At 39.0% G+C, this 17,310-nt stretch overlaps 1 protein-coding gene across 11 annotated transcripts in view; it reads left to right on the top strand.

Moving 5' to 3' along the window:
- The window catches only part of rut (adenylate cyclase rutabaga), a 137,079-nt gene that overhangs the window by 29,393 nt on the left and 90,376 nt on the right, over nucleotides 1–17,310 (top strand). For all 11 annotated transcript variants that reach the window (XM_087345670.1, XM_087345668.1, XM_087345672.1 and 8 more), the window contains exon 2: nucleotides 4,027–4,086. The gene's annotated coding sequence lies outside the window, so the exon portion shown is untranslated. The remainder of the gene's footprint in view (nucleotides 1–4,026; nucleotides 4,087–17,310) is intronic.

Here is a 17,310-nt window from a genome sequence, read left to right as displayed (position 1 = left end):
TTAACAACTAAATTAAGTTATAGGATTTGAGACTTTCGCGGCGAGTACAATCAATAAAATCTTCTCGGGCAATCAGCCGCCAACTCTGTCCCCATCGTCAGGGTTCTGGTGTGACTGGATACCTCGGAAGTAACCTGTGTTGGTACCCGAAACGTCGGTTTACTACGGTAACCAGTTGACGCGGCTGATTGCCCGAGAAGATTTTTTTAAATTAAGTTACTCGAATTTGTATCATGACATGCTATTTGACATTAAAATGAATAGAGTTTTACTATGAAATTAATAGTGCACTTTAAATTTGAGGGTGACTTGCCTCCAAATTTAGGCTTTTATTCACCTATTTGCTTGCATTTCATGCTCCGTGTTAAAAGGAACAAAGCCCTCATCTTATTTATCGTCGAGGTTTAAATACTTAACCGTCTTTACACAATTTTATGCTGATACTGATCTGTATCGTAAGTGGTTCTGTAGCGGAACATTTATTCATGCACAAAACTCAGTCTGATCAACGAAAGTGCAGTTGTAACTTACGATTACTGTGCCGAAAGAGGGTTAATAATAAAGGAGGCCGTGTTTATTTCGAGGGAACACGCGACTTCTCAAAATTAGCCACAGAGATGTGCAAATTTAAAAATAATGCTTGGCGTTTCATACCTCATGCATAACCCGATTGGTTGTTATTATTAGTATAATTTTGTAAACAGAAAGAACGAGTGAGTACGGGAATCAGGTTATGTATACACAAACCACATTTGGCTTCGTGCTCTTAACCAGTAAACCAAACACACTTTCTAAACGTTTCACTCAATTTGCACTTTTTAAGACAGATGTTACTTACGTTGAGTCTCACATATTCCAAAGCGTGTCATACGTGTTAAAGACTAAGGTAGCTCCAGTTGAAAATTCGTAGAAATACCTAATTATTTATTATACGTACTGTGCTTGTTTACAGTTAAATTTTAGTAATATCATTTAATTTAAACAACGCAAAGGAACACTAAATCGAGATTTCAAGACCAGGTTTCTTAACACAGAAAGTACTTAGCTTAACTGCTGCGTAAGGCAGTGCTAATAGCTTATTATACAGTTATAAGCTAAGTTTCTATTTATTATGATAATTACATTTTCGCACTCTTATGTAGTAATTTGTATAGTCGGCGCAATAGTTTTTGGCCGGTGGAATTTTCAAGGGGAAGGCTAGGAGCGAGTCACTTGTGCGATAGTGTAATGCTGACTGCACCGAGGAGCTTATCGGACTGGACGCCCAAACAAAAGAAGTACACTGACCGCGCCACCTCAGGTACACAGACTAGGCCCGTCCGCCAGCTCCGCCAACTTCTCCACCGGCCAAAGACTAGTGCGCCGACTATAACGAATACTATCTCTCCAGTGGTTGAGGATTGACGTTTAGTTCTTCCAGTGAACCGAACAAACTGTGTTGGTGACCTGAAGACGGAGGCTAAGCCAGTTTTTGAAACGTTAAAGAGTACAACTGCATAGGAAAACGTTATTTGCTCAGGTTGACATACCATGGGCAGCAATAAGATTTCGGCGAGGAACGGCCTTAAACAGACGGGAACGTTGCCAGCAGTTTATGATTGTAAAAGAAGGGGGGGGGGGGAGAGAAACGCTTTGGGTTAATTATAGCAGTCTGTTGCAAGACGCCAAAATTCGCCCTTTCGTCTTAGCACACGCAGATCTTAATAATATCCCGCATTTATGATTCAAAAATTGCATACTCAGGGCTGTGTTTTACACATCAGTTGAAGGACAGATACAGCACGATGTGCGTATATTTCTGAGCGTGTCAATGATTTAATGTCGTTATTTATTCTTATAAATGATGGATTTCTTAGAAATTTGGTATGATATTCACATTCATCGCCCTGATGTTGGAGGTTGTATGACCCCTGAAACCGTGGAAATTTACCAGACTACACAGCGCAACAACCCAGAAGACAGAAATCTTCATACTCATCGCTGTGAAAACCTCAGATCCTACATTCTTACCATTACTTTGGCGTACTGAAGAGCTGATTTTTGTCTAATCTTGTATTTCTAGGTGTGGGCTAAGGGGAAACGATGAGAATTTTGATTAATCTGATGTTTTACAATTAGAAATTTCTGACGTGTCATTAGCAAGGTTAGGCATTAGACTATATCATTGGAACCCAGTGTTGATCAACTGCGGAATCACAGATTTTCCATTGTTTGAAGTAATTGTTGTACAAGTTAGTTGGGATCACGTAAGTTCAAGAATAACATGAGAGGCAACAGTAACGTTGGTCTACGTTGGTGCAAGAATTGGGATAAGTTTTTCGAATCACATAGTACATCATTGACCTATTTGAAGAACACCTTTTGAAGCCATTGAACGCCTTTTCATCATCTTCACGAAATCATCCCATATTTCATTGAATTTATAAATTTTGCGCCCTGCGATAACTAGGGTGAATGTGGCCCCCAGGTATAGAAAAAATGTCAGGATCCCCGGTTTACGTTTTGTGTCAAATATTGCTGTCTCTTTCTACCTCTCCTCTTTGAAGCGTTTAATATTATAGTTGGCCGGGTGGAGTTAACAAAGGACACGTGTCACCCGCCTGTCACTTCATTCCTTGGAAAAAATCAGAAGCCGTGTTACAAACCGTAGATCTTTCGAAAGGGGGGGGGGGGTTGACATTATTTCGTGCACACATTTTTGTATTGAATATTCTCCTCGACTTCAGTGATACATGAAAATTATGTTCACTTTAATGTAGGCGCAAGTTATCTTGACTGTTAAGAAAACATCGGTAGACTATACCGTTATTATTAATTATCTTCCCTCCTCCCTCTCTCTCTCTCTCTCTGTCTGTCTGTCCCTGCTTACTGTGAATTACTTTGTTAAGCCCGCACATGTTGGTACTAGCAATTGCTGACACGTGTCACCGCGTACAGCGCTTTGAGTGGTTGGAGGATTGTAGCGGAGCAGATGTTTTCTACCAGACTAGTACAGAAGACTTTCGTTCCGACCCTCCTCCCCGCTCGACCCCTCATTCACAAGCCAAGATAACCTACTCGTGCAGTACACTGTTAATAAACATTCAGATGCGCCAGGAACATTTGTGGACTGTTGACCTGTACATTGTGAGTCGAGACGATGGTCTGCTGGTCCGTGAATCGGACAAGACGTCCAGCGTGCATGAAGCTTGGAGATACTTTCATGATTTCACGCACTTTAAGGCGAACGAATCGCATTGTTTGATGCAATGGAACTGCTTCGTCACGTAGTGGACAGTTTCGTGCGTTAGAACGATACCGCGGGCGGGAGTTACAGAGGACCGGAATCTTGGATATGAACTAAGGGTTTCGAATTGGTCGTACTTAAATTTAAAATATTCTTTGTTTGTATCACAGCTAGTTTATTTAATGTGTATTTTAATATTGTTTTTTAAACAAAAAATATTACTTCCACATAAGGTTTCGGGTTTTTTATGGTGGCTAGTGTGAAGATGACCTTATGGGATTTTGCAAAGTGTCGTCTGGTAGAGGCTGACTGGATCTCTCTGATAACCGGAGCATTGCCTCGGTTAACTTCTACAAAAGTAATCGATGCAATATTTCAGAAGGATGTTGTCTTCACACTTTGTCAAGTGTTTTTACGAGGTTCCCCGACTAAAGTTTTGTAGGTCCAATGTCGAAGCGGGGTAATTAAATAAATAATGAACAAATATAAATAACAAATAAATATTTAAAAATAAATTAATAAACTAACAATGAAAATACGTACAGACATAGTTTTCGTTAAGTTATTTAAATGGATTTTAAGGTATTTATCCCAACGTTTAACTGTCCTTAGAGTTTTTATTCGTGCTACGTGTTCTGCCTATGGTCTCCCTGTTTACGTTTTGTTTTACATAATGCTGCCTGCGTTGTACAGTAGACGTTTACGTTCAGTTCGCTTAGATGGATATTTTTCACTTATTGTTGTCCATAATTCTGTTGTGAATTATTTCTGTCTAAATGATACTTTTTTCTTTCTTTCAGATTTCCAACAGCGCATCACGGCCGACGTAGGAGAACGTAAAATGACGACCCGGTTCAAAGGTAATTTTTTTTTTGTGTTATGTCTGACGACAGGTCTGAAGTTCGAGGCAGAAGATGGAGACTGCTTGTTCCTCCAAATCGTCAGTTGAATGCTACATGATTGAATGTTGTCACAGCCAAGTGTCGTTGATTATTTAACAGTTTTATCTTGATTTAAATATCGTTAAAGGAAAATTAAAAGTTTTATTCTTACCTGCGAAAGATTTCAACATTATCGGTCTTGGCCTATTTTAAGAATTGTTACTGCAGTGGCCTGAACGAACTGGAGAAAAGTACGAAATATTTCAGTGAAAATTGCGGGGTATTCTGGCTGAGATTCGACCCGGGGGTCGTGCGAATATGAATCCGGGGTTTAATCATTGTACTACATTGTTACTTTCTACCTCCTGAAACATGGGCCACTCTTGCTTTATTGATTTAACTGGGTGGTCACGTGTTGCTTTGGGTTAACGGAGTCAAATACTCCGCGGGTCTTCTCTGAAAAGCATCAATCATAGTTGACGTAATTGTATCCATCTCTTGCTAAAAGTTAGTACACAATAGCATTGTAATACGTAAGAAGTCTATGGACACACTGCAGACATTTTTCTGGTTGGCTGACATTTCTCCTTTCCCTTCTAAATGTCACTTGTGATCTTAAATCCACTTCAAGAGGGGTAACAGGATTGCCTGAGAGACAACAAAGGACATTGTTGAGAGAGAGACAGATTGAGGAGACAGGTCGGAATGTCTTGTAATTTCTTAGCTACACGAGCAGTTGTTCAAATTGCATTATTTATCCGCTTGTCCGTTTCTCTACGGACAAAATTTAACGTTAAATTAAGAATAATTTAAGTACAATGAATCCTCGCGTTTTTTAATGATACTTATTACGATATTTCGCTCTTACGAACTTCTATAGCGAAGCGCGTGCCGCCATCTTGGCTCGTCATCCGAACGCGAACACGCTCAACAACCGAAATATTCCGAACGAAGTCGAACACATTCTGACAAATTTATTATTTACTGATCTTGGTATCATTCGATGTCCTTTTTTGTCTTCTGATAGCGTTATTAACATTAATCCTATGAAGACGATGCGCTTCTAATATTAAAGGATTCAGTCCGTACCTAAAAGAAAACACTACAGTTCACCATTACAAGGATCAACTGGTTAATCCTGTTTAAGTGATCACTTTGATAATCATGCGGTACCAATAAATACAAAATGAAAAGTTACCATTGGGCTTTGAATGGTTAAGATCACAAAATTTGTGGAACTGGAGGTCTCTTCAGAAGGGAAGTGTGGTGTATGACTTCTGCTTGTTAATGAAATCGAAAGGCGCTGTCTCTAGTTAACGGGCTAGCTCCAGCAACGTCTGTGTGGGGCAATGTGAAGCATCCTAATATAAATACACCTTGTCAGGCGTCTGTAACTTGTATGGGGGGGAAGAGACAGCATGCCTGTCCCTGCGTCTCGTCGGTGACTGGGTAAGATGGGGGGGGGGGGGGGGGACTAAAGACCAAAAAATTATAACCGCAGTATTACTGCTGCTCTCTCTGTTTTTAATATTGTCACTTTAAAGTCTGTCAATTGAGTCTTAACGTTAATGTAGATGACTTTCAAAGTATTTTATTTTCGGGGTCTCGGGTTCGATTCCCGGCGGTGCCCGAATTTATAACTTGTGTTGGGCAAGGCCGTGGTTTAGGCAACACGGAGTTTTCCTCCGGGGGCTTCCCCGGTTTCTCCGTGGCATCCCAACAATTACTCCATTCACACACAGAAGAAGGCAATGGCAAACCACTTCTGGTTCATCGGCCAAGAACGTATATGAACAGGTCCCAGTCCGAGGAAAGGATGGAAGGATCCTGTTCATATGGACCTGTCGTCAGACAGAACACTAAATAATAATAATAATAATCGTTCAGGACGTTTTAATTTTTGGAGGTTCTGTTGGGTTTTGCGTTTTTCACCGTGTGTGGTCCACCAAGTTGGTTACTAACAGAAGGGTCTTGTAGAGAGAACCAAGCTGGTGTGTAAATTATTATCGCGTACTGTCATTGTGATTATACCTTTGTCCCTTGTGTGCGTTGTGACATTTATCACCTGGTGATACGGTTGTTGTCAACGACCCGCCGTTTTGAATCTGTATAGCGCGCTATCTTATTCCGTTGTCCACATTTAGCGTTACCTGCCGTGTATATCTTATCATTTTCTGCAGGAGTTGGTCAGGTCTTAATGTGTCCGTACACAGTTTTAAATGTTACTAACCTTGGGAAGACGACATTTGGTGAAATTTTGATGTTAAAATTGAGGGAATAATGTTTAAGAATTAAGCCCGCATCGCAAAGAAAACAACACCTGACCATTACAAATATTAGTTGGTTCGTGATGTTTAAGGAAATTATCGCTGTTCTTACTGAGAATTTTACGATACTCATAAATACGAAATGCAATGTTTTTAACTGTGTAAGCAGGTGGTACATATAGTTACCACCGTGTCGTAAGGGAAATCATTTTGCACAGCTTCTTTTTACAGGTGTTGTGGATTGCCTCATGGTAAACGTTTTTGAACATGACTATACTCGCAGTTTTTCGAGACAAGGATTTCAATTTTGGGGGGGGGGGGGGATTTCATATTTTTAATTTCACAACTCAACTGTAATCTCATTTGCTTGCTGGACTTTGCTGAGGTCAGTGAAATATAATTTCTTATGCTGGCAATCAGTCTGACATTTCTAACATAATCGACTTATTTTTAAGTCGATTACGTTGTGTCTGACTGCAAACCCACAGTCACGATTGTGTTAATCGAGAGTAAACATCGGGGTTATCGTTATGGCCAATAACAAAGTGATTCCGATGGTTTGTCTCGTATGTTCGTTTCTTTGTCAACGGGTGGTCTGAGCTTTAATTTATACCAATGCATAAATTCTAGTTGGCCTTGTAATGTAGTCAGGGTTTTCTAGACAGCGCAGCCGTGAAGTGAATTAAGAGTTGGCCGGGCTTGACCGTGGGAGGGTCTGAGTGTTTCGCTACAGTCCGCACTTTCAAGACTATTATGGATGTATAATATGCAGTAGCTGATTGTTATTATGTAATATACAGGATGATCCTTAAGTACAGGAATTAAATGCAGTGATCATGCCCTATTGATAAAATCAAGCAAAAAGTATCCTGTAAACAAATGATAGCCGCTTTGTTAAGGAGATGAGGCATCGATTCAGTACGTTTCCAGCATCAGTTTACAATTAATGTTTGGGCGAGAACAATTGGGCTATTATCAAATATGACCTTTTGAGTTACCTCATCAAGTCTATAAACTCACTGGGGTCTCGTATTCGCATTTTTAACGGAATAATTACCTCATCTACTTTAAGATGTACCAATGGCGAAGCGTCAGAGTGAGTGGTGGAGTTCCTGCTCATTTTACCTGCGACGTAAAGCAGTTTTTAAGACTCCGAATACTCGACGTATTTTGGCCACCACGATCACCCGATCTCACGCATGTCGATGTATACTTGTGGAGACATCTGAAAGTTACCACAAAGGACGGGCTTTGGCGTCTGATTCAAGCGACTGAAACAATACGATACATGCTTGGAGTTATTCAGGGCACCAGGGATTCTTGGCGGCATAGGGCTCCGTTATTCATTCGAACGGGGAATATTGAAACAGAAGTTGCAGACTTCTTGCTATTATAAGCTTATTTGTGGTTTTACTTTCCATTCCTGCGTTATAAGTCATTTTAGTTCATTATACGTGATTGTAATTTGGTTTTTGATTTAAATTCGAGGGACAGGATGAATTTCCAGATAAATGTAGGCTCCTGTTTTAATCCGGGTTCCCTCCTGGATAAAGTTTACGATCCGAAATGCATCATGCGACCTATGGTTATTGTTACAATGGACAGTATTTTCTATTTTACATTTGCGATGAAATCGAGACGACAAGAAATCAATTAATGGCAGGGCATGTTCAAAATGTAGTTATTTAAATTATGTAACTTGCAACTCTGTTTCGATGTCCGGACGTTAAAAATATCTGGCATGTTTTAAATTAGCCGGCACACGCAGGTTTCATTTGTTATGACATTAGTCAGTTGATAGACAAGTATAAAATGACCAGAACTCAAATACAGTGTCGGGATTATCAACAGTGAAACTGGGAGGTAAGAATCACTAGGAATGATCCTTTTTAACATGGGATCTGCGTCGACAAAATTGGATTTGTGCCACAAGGCTGTCTCCTGAGAGGGGAAAGTCAAGTCTGGCATTACAGTTTATCTTCATTGTCAGCATATTTCATGCTTTCCTATGTAAAGATTCAGTAAGACCAGACGAACAAGAGAAAAGAATGTCGAGTTTTATTTTATAATTTAATTTACATAAGTAATGCTAAAGGGGTGACAACCGTGTTCATGCTTATTCGTGATACAACATGAAATATAATCCCGTTTTATCAACGCTTGATCGAAGAAAGTTAAGGCGCTGGACTTGACCTTGAGACACAAGTTCTCGGTGCGCATGTACAGCGTCATTCTAATAATCTATCGAAAAACATCGATCGACTCCAATTCTCCATTTCAATGTGTTATGAACAGTACGGAACGATGTTTTAGAGCCGTGTCTGGTGAACGCTGGAGGTTTTTAAGTTTTATTAGGACACAGAATTTAGTTCTGTGTCTACAGTACACCGTGAAAGTGTATATGGAAAGTGGAAGTTAAGATCCGCGCGTTCTGTACTCGATGAATGTGAGTGGTCGGCTTCATGTTGAGGCCACTTTAACTGGGTAGGAGACTGCCCTTATCGGGAAATGAGCGCCGATCTGCAAATGAAAGTTTTGAAAAACGTGGTGAGTGGTTAGTGAAATCAGGACTCCTCAGAGTTTTGATAGCTTTGAGGAACCGTTGGCTTGTTGAAACTGGCACCTCAAAGGAATTGCGTGACATATAATTTTGTTTCAAAGAAATATATTGATAAACATAGAAACTGAGTTGACTTACTAACGAAATACTTACAGATGCTTGGATATGTAGGAGTGTAAACGTTTAGAACCGCCTGAAATTGAAACAAATACTGAAATTTAAGGCAGAGATATTAAACACTGGAACGCATTGCCAACATTTTGTACTCTGTAAGGAAAGTTGTAGAGGCGTTGTTAACATTTTTATCTGATACACATTTCAGCATTTATTTTTAGCAGCGAATTGTTTGAAATCACACCCACACTAGGTTGTAGAGCCAGAGATGAGATGAGGTAATAATGTATGTGAAATACAATAAACGTCATAGGAATAGAATAATAGGTTTGTGTTGTGGGCATTAAAAAGCGAAGCAGAAGTTTGTCTTCTTCTGAAGTTAGGCACACGATATTTAAAAAGAAATCTCCACTCCTGCAAGATAAGGCCCCAAAAAATAACCATCACTGATTTGGCTACGAAACCTGTACATAAGTCACTTGTTTGCCTAAGATAGTTGTTATCTAGGTAAACATTGTTACGGAACCAGACCGTATTATCTCAGGTTGCTTAATGCCAGCACACCTTGGTACAAGAATGCGAATGTTTCGTTACTTAACATTTTAAAGCTCGTCGAAATATTTAAGAATTCGGTCCGTACCGTGAATGAAACTTCATCATTTCGAGGAAATGTATGCTCCTGTATGTTTCTAATACAGCCTCTTTCTCCCCCTCCCCTCCCCCATGATTGCAGTAAGTACCCTCCCGATACTTTTGTCTGGAACTTAAATTAATAAATTATAATTTCAAAGCTGATGCCAAGCAAAAACATTTACCACTTCCCTTTGTTTTCTCACTACCCCTCAATTTTTCTCTTCTCTTCTCTTCTCTTCTCATCTCTTCTCTTCTCATCTCTTCTCTTCTCATCTCATCTCTTCTCATCTCTTCTCTTCTCATCTCTTCTCATCTCATCTCTTCTCATCTCATCTCATCTCATCTCATCTCTTCTCTTCTCTTCTCTTATCTTCTCTTCTCTTCTCTTCTCATCTCATCTCTTCTCTTTCACTCACTGATGGGAAGCATAAAACTGGCCTTTCATAGTAGAGTCTACAGATAACTGGACATTTTTGTACGATACGGTCGTGTTGAGAAAATCGATTATGCTAGGTTTGAATTTCATGCTGGCCTAAATTGTTGGTTATATTAAACCGATGCGAATCAGAATAAAAATAGCTTAGTGAGTTCTAATGTAGTTCCTCAAAGTACCAAGTTTAATCTAAATTCGTTCAGTAATTGAGATAATAAAAATTGATTCTGCCTCCCCTATTATGCTTTCACTTTTTGAACTTTGTGTAAAGAACGCGTGAAATGTGTATACTTCGCTTGTGGTTTATTTAATGGCGTTGTACGTAGTTCAGATTTATGTATAATTTAGTGTTGTGACTTAATGAATTGGTAAGGACGTGGAAGGAAGCTGTTGTAGCCTAGTTTAAGGCTCCCTCCCATCATTTACCTGGAGGGACTGAGGAAAACTACGAAAAGTCCCGATTAATATAGCGTGTCTGTGGATCTACACTTCACCCCGGACCTCCCAACGTGTTTAGGATCGCGCAGTAGCAGCAAGCCCCTACGAAGTAGGCTGGTGTGTGCAGCCTCGGTTTCTCCTACCATCCCCGGGTCATCGACAGATGAGGGCAACATGGTTGGTTGATGCACTTGCCGTCGATGTGGGTTAAAATTAGCCACGGATGCTTCGTTGCAGAAGACTGGATGGTTACCACGGGTGGTAAAATGTATAGTCGTCTGTTTTAAGATGATTTCGATTGTCGTTAGTGAGGATAATCAGAAGCGAGCGATGGACATCGGACACTCTGAAGTCAGAGAATTTGCGGAAACAAGATTTAATTTTCTATTGTGAAGAGTGTACTTGTAGGCCGATGATAAGTTCACAGATAACATGGATCGCATTTTGATGAGGTGTAATACGTAATTAAGTTTTCAGTATCGTTGTCTGTCGATTTTTTTTTTCTTTGATTATGCAGCCAGAATCGCAGAACAATTTATGATATTAACCCAGAAGGAAACGTATAAATACGGGAGTGGGCAGGAAATGGCGTGTTCTGTAGCCTCTTCCTTGCAGATTCCAAGTACTAGAAGGTTTATCGTCGTGTTGTCGTATGTCCCTCATTTGTCTCTATCCTGTTAATTCCAATTTACACGCTCACTCCGTATTTTTTTTTTTGTAATATCCGGTTTGATATCAGCACTTCGGCTCCAAGTTCTGTGAAGTGGTTTCTCACTTTGGTTTTCGCTTGAGTCAGGTTTCAATTTCTGACCGAACTGTACTTTTACTATGGTTAAATAAACCTTATAAAAGCGAAGTTAGGGTCATCGGTACATCCATCCAACCTTAATGGATGACAGACGTAAGATACGTATGAGAATTCCTTTCAGTGCACGATGTAACGTAGTCGGCATGAAGATGGTTTTTAGAATACGGAATGCGTCTGTCACTTTTTTCTCGTATCTTAACATTTGACACTTGAGGTATGGATTGAATTTGATTTATGTGGGTGAGAAACCTGGTATCTTACGTTAAGGGAGGAACACAGAGTGAGGGGTGTTTGAAAACAGGGTGCTTAGTAGAGTATTTGAAGAGGATGGGGGAAAATGCATCATAATGCGAAAACTCCATTATTTGAACTCTTCTCCTTGCATTATTAGGGCTAGCAGATCACGGAGGACGTTCTCAGAAATATTCCAGTTCTTAAATTCGTATAACGACCTTGCAAAAAGATACGTGGGCAAATGAATTTATAAAGATACTTTTCTTAACGTATTATTGGATCGAAATATTAATTATTAGTTGTACCATTTAACGATGTTGGAGGATATTATGTTTGTAGGTGTGAAAGATTCGTTTATCCATCCAGCCATCGGATAGATATACAAAAATTGTACCTTCTGTTGTGGCAACACTGTTTGAAAGTGCAGGGTCACATCGTGGCATTGCCCGTGTTACTCCCTTGCTAAATAAGTGATCACAACTGGGCCTCGCCCCTTCCTGGTCGGTTCTTCGTCACGATACTCTATCAAATATGCCGATAGTAGCGAACAAACTCCACGCCCTTCTGTAAAATGTCTGCTGCTTAGACGATCATGAAATTCGTTGCTGCTATGAACCCTGATGGTGTGTATCACCGTGCTCACGAAAGCCCGCCATCTTGTCTACCCCGAGACACTTTGAACCGCTCAGAAGCTTAATTCTGTTACACTCGATCGTCAACTGAGCTACATGCTCAGCCCATCGGATTCTTCTGGATTTAGGTACCCCCGTTGTTACGAGGGATTTTTTTTTTAAAAACGAATCTGTTTCTCAAAGACCGAAAGTGACCAAAGTAACGGAAACAGATTGTTACACATGTCATAAAATATATTTTTAAATACAAATACGTCTGTATGAAAAATTGGGGAAATATAAATTTCTCTTGCATTTATATTCACTTTTGGTTTAAGTGATTCTAGGGACTGACACGCGTTTTATGGGGACTGAAGTAGTGATTATGGTGATCGCATGGTGTGGGAATCATCTGAATCATTATCATATCGGAGGGTTATGTCTGACGGGGATTTGGAAGGGCTTTTAAGAGGGGGTTTTATTCGAACTCTTTCGGATAAGGGGAGTTTTCTTTCGGATGACGAGCCAAGAAGCGTGTGCACTTGGCTATAAATGATCGTAAATGTAACGTGAGGACTGACTTCATTTACCTGATAGATAAAATAAACCACGGCTTTAATAATATCCTTGCCCCCCCCCCCCCCCCCCCCCCCGTATTTAATTTTCTTAGTTCTTCTTGACAAGAAATGAGTGGTTTGTTCTTTGAGAAGGATGTGTCATGCTATTTCGTGGTTACGTCGTATGCGATAAGTGTCCCGCGTGTGCGTGTGGAACGTTAAGGTCGGATAAAAGAAAAAACTATGGAATGAACCTGCTGTTACAGGACATCCACACTCGACATGTTAAAAATAACTTGTTCGCTCATGGCGTGTGTGTTTAGAAGTTGGGAGTCTGTTTTGAAGAGGCCCTTGCATCAAAATTCGTGCCTCATTCCCCGAATTAAGTTTCTTTTAAGTTTCCACTACCTGCCACACACGAGTAATAATTTTCTTTTTTTGTCAGAGGTAAAAAGTATTTTCAGTGGATTCATCAGGAGTGTAAGTTACAGAAAATTCGTTCGTCCGTAGAATTGAGAGGTTAACCATTTGATGCCGAATTTCGTCTGTTATTTAAGATTATAGGCCGTACCTTAAAGAAAACACGTATCTTTTAAAAGATTATATAGTTGATGCTGTTTATGGAAATAATTCTTGTTATTACTGACATTGATACTATGAGTTTGGAGAAAATAAAATTGTTTAATGTTGTACCCTAGTATCAATATGCGTTGTTTTCCTTAATTCTTATAAACACCTTCCAGAAATAGAAGTTCTAGCCCCGAGGAAGTCTCTGTGTCTCCCTAATGCTCCCTAATAATACATGGTTTGGTCTGGAGATGGAGAGAAATGCTTACAAATTATTATTATTATAACACTTTCCATGCTGGGAAATATTTATATATATATATATATATATATATATATATGTACTTATAAAAATGGAAAGTTATAAATGAATAAGAACAAGAAGTTGGGCATGTTAACTTGGCGACATTTACAATAAATCGTAGCTGAAAGTGCTACTGCGGATATGAAAGCGTTACGAGGTGGAATGTTGTTCGTATCGTGTAGTTTATACACGCACGCGTGTAGGACCCCTGATTACGCACGAGTCCGGTCTGCGTTATGTCAATCTCAAGACTTCCGAATACGTAAGACAGCGCATAAAGTACTCTTAATTGGTATCTTGTGTACATGTTATTTTTGTGAATCACATTTGTACCGAATGCAATTTTTTGATATATTCAATTCATTTATTTAAATGTTTGCCAACAGCAAGAAGCCAATAATACATACAATAATAATGAAAAATAGTACACAAACAGATTAACTAAACTTATACATGTACAGTTTTAAATATAACTGCCAAGTACAGGCAAACCCAAAATAGAAACAATATTAACACAAAGCAAAATAAATGAAGAAATATAAATAAAAACAAATAATCCACCTAGGGAACACTAATATAATTGTAAAACGTTAAACAAATATAAAAAACAGATAACGAAGCTAGATCATCTATAAGACACCTATCTAGATCATTTCCCTTATTGAGAACGTGTCCTCAAGGGAGACAATGTTTATGCTAAATACGTCCAAAGATTTACATACGTCATTTGCAGCGATGACGCACCTGGCTTAAGGACTATGTCTTAGCGCACTGCTCACATTAAAAGTAGAAAATTCTCTTATTTGCCTCGCCGGCACACGTAAACCAACAGCGTCCATAATGGAATGGCAATTTATTTTGCCCTTAAAGACATTAACAAGAAATAACGCATCGAGATGTCGTCGTCTGGAATAGAGTGTTCTCATATTTAACTGTAACAAACAACTTTGGTCATGGCGTCGTTCATGTATCATGCGGAATCCATTTCATTCAATAATAAAGCCTCTTAGAGCTACACCGATAAGTTTTTCATAATATTACTTCTGCTTACGTCATCCTAGTGTCTGTAAACAGTAACACTTTACGTCACTTTTATCAGGATTACTTGGAATTTTGAGCGCGAGAGTCTATGGCCTAGGGCTCTGTGTCAACCGCCTTGAATCTCTATCTTAAGAAAGTTCAATTGATTCTACGACATTCCTGCCTGATTCATTGAGTTGTATTCAATTCTCAATTCTCTTAACCATGTAGCTTACTATCAGCTTCTCAGTGACTCTGTTCCGTGGAGTTTGTTTACATTCTTGACACATGCAGTTGAGGATTTTTTCCTGTCCCCTGAATAGCAGTTTAAAGATTAAAATATAATAACTGCAATTTTTTTATATGGGTGTGAAAAGAGGTTTCTGAGGACAGTATTTGGACCCAAGGAAGGGAAATTAAGGGCAGGGTGGATAAAATTTCGTGCTTATGGTGGCAGTATAAAGTGCGTACGAAGTTTTAGCCGGGAAACCTGCAACCTAACACTCGAAGCTTATGAGCCTTCGTATTCTGTTTCATTTAAGTAACTGTAATTGCTGCTGGACTTTTGAGTGCAAGGTTAATTCTGCATCCACCAGCTGCTGTTTGCACAGAAACCCACACTGAGTTTAAAGAAAACAATGTTGTGAAAATAAACAGCGATCAACAGAAGGAATTATAAGTGACATAGATAAACAAAAGTAAACTGACATTAAAATTGTGTTCAATTAGAAATCGTCCATGGAACTAAAGTCATTCAGTGAACCGAATGTTTATGACTACAGTGAACCCTTTCTTTATAATAAAAAGCCATTAAATTCACATACAAATGTTCGCTGTTAGTTGATACTTGACTTGGATGGAAATCAAAACTTACATCCTAAATTAATAAACAATATTTGATGGTTCATTGGCCAAAACGAAGCTGATCTATGCTTGAAAGTCATTTTCTGCAGTGGACGCGAATTAACTCCGAGCTTGAACTACGTCACAGTAAATATAACATTTAATTAAATGCGTTCGCAAGTCGTTTTGTGCAAGCCGTTGGACGAACGCAGCTATTTTATAAAGGCTCTGCAAGGATGTTAACACCCCTAAGATAATAAACAAGTTAGGAACTGCAACATTTCCAGCGCGTTTACCAGAATTTGTCCCTTGTCGTTGTGGATGGTGCCAGTGATGTCAGTGGTGTCTGGGGGTCTGTGACCTTTGTTCGGATGGGATGTCTCGCCGTGATGGTCACGAAAGCTTTCCAGCAGCCTGTCCATGAATCCTGGTGACCAAGTTTAGTCAAACTTCGATTAACTTAAAAAAATATTTATACTTAGGTGTAAAATTATCGGATCTTAATGGTAATTTAAATGGAACAGTAGTGTTTTCGTAAAATTGTCCAGTATGGAATTTAATACAGAAATGGTTTATCTGTTCTTGTTGTTTTATACGTACAGACAGACAGACAGACAGATAAACTAACTTGGGTCACGTAGGCCTCTATAAAATGTACTTCAGACACTGGACAGTGCCATATATAGTATTGTGTAATTTTCTGCATACCCTTCAGACTTCATCTCTCTGGGTCCAAATTGTTTCCAGAGTTTGTTCTCAAATAGCGTCACAAACATTCTTCCAATTTTATAGTTAGACCGCGTGCTGCACCAGCCAAAAGAAAAGTGGGCTCTTTTGATTTCCAAGCTGAACCCTGTCAAGCATCTAAAAGAGTCTGTCAAAATAGCACATACCCTAAGGTCAGCATTAGAATAGCATTTATTTTTATTAGATGCTTCCCGCTAGGTATATTTTCTGTAAACATTTAGGTTGTAGTCACCCCATGCAATAAAATTGCTGATACACGAGCTAAAATGGAGTGCAGACGTTTCTCAGTATAAATATAAGGCACTAACATGCCCAAGACGTTCACAGCGAAGCAAAATAGATCAATAGAAGTGAGTTATCGCTACCTGCACTGAGCTGACACGGGCTACAATTTAGAACCATCGGAAGAGTACTGTATTTCGTGTTGGACGTAAATTCAGACCTCGCTTGGGAGATATGAAAGTGGAGATTATTTTGGATTGCCCTACATCAGTGGTATTCAACCTGGGGTACGCGAAGACATCCTAGGGGGTACGTGAAATTTAAAAAAAAATATTATTTTATGATAAACACTGAATAATCAGTAACGTAATTTACTTAATTTATTTTATATGTAGATTATATAATATGTATAACTTGAAATATACACCAACAAATTTGAGGGTACAAAGTTGAAGAGAAATTATATCTGGGGGTACGCGAACAAAAAAGGTTGAATACCACTGTCCTAGATAACATTGGACCAGGTTTACGCTTTTTCATTTCAGAATACGAATTGCACAGAACTATGAGGCCAATTTCAAGACGATTAAGAAATCAAAGTCTAGGTCTTCTGTTTGAAAATCATATTGTCGACAGAAATGACATTAGTACAGTTACAAAAATAATATTAATTTTAACGCTTAATTCTAAATCTTTTAAACATTTCAGTTATATATATATATTATATTTATTACGTATAAATGTCTGATGTTTTGATGAAATGGATTTTGAAACATTTAACTTTCAACATAGATATTTTATGTTATAACGTGTTGTGATTGGCTATAAATGAGAGCAGTCTCACT

Source organism: Zootermopsis nevadensis, unplaced genomic scaffold (genome assembly GCF_977971745.1).
Source record: "Zootermopsis nevadensis isolate Lab colony 2312 unplaced genomic scaffold, Znev_1.0 Znev_ptg000009l, whole genome shotgun sequence".
Classification (NCBI taxonomy): domain Eukaryota; kingdom Metazoa; phylum Arthropoda; class Insecta; order Blattodea; family Termopsidae; genus Zootermopsis; species Zootermopsis nevadensis.
Note: the sequence above shows the minus strand (reverse complement) of the source record. Positions and strands in the feature narration are given on the sequence as shown.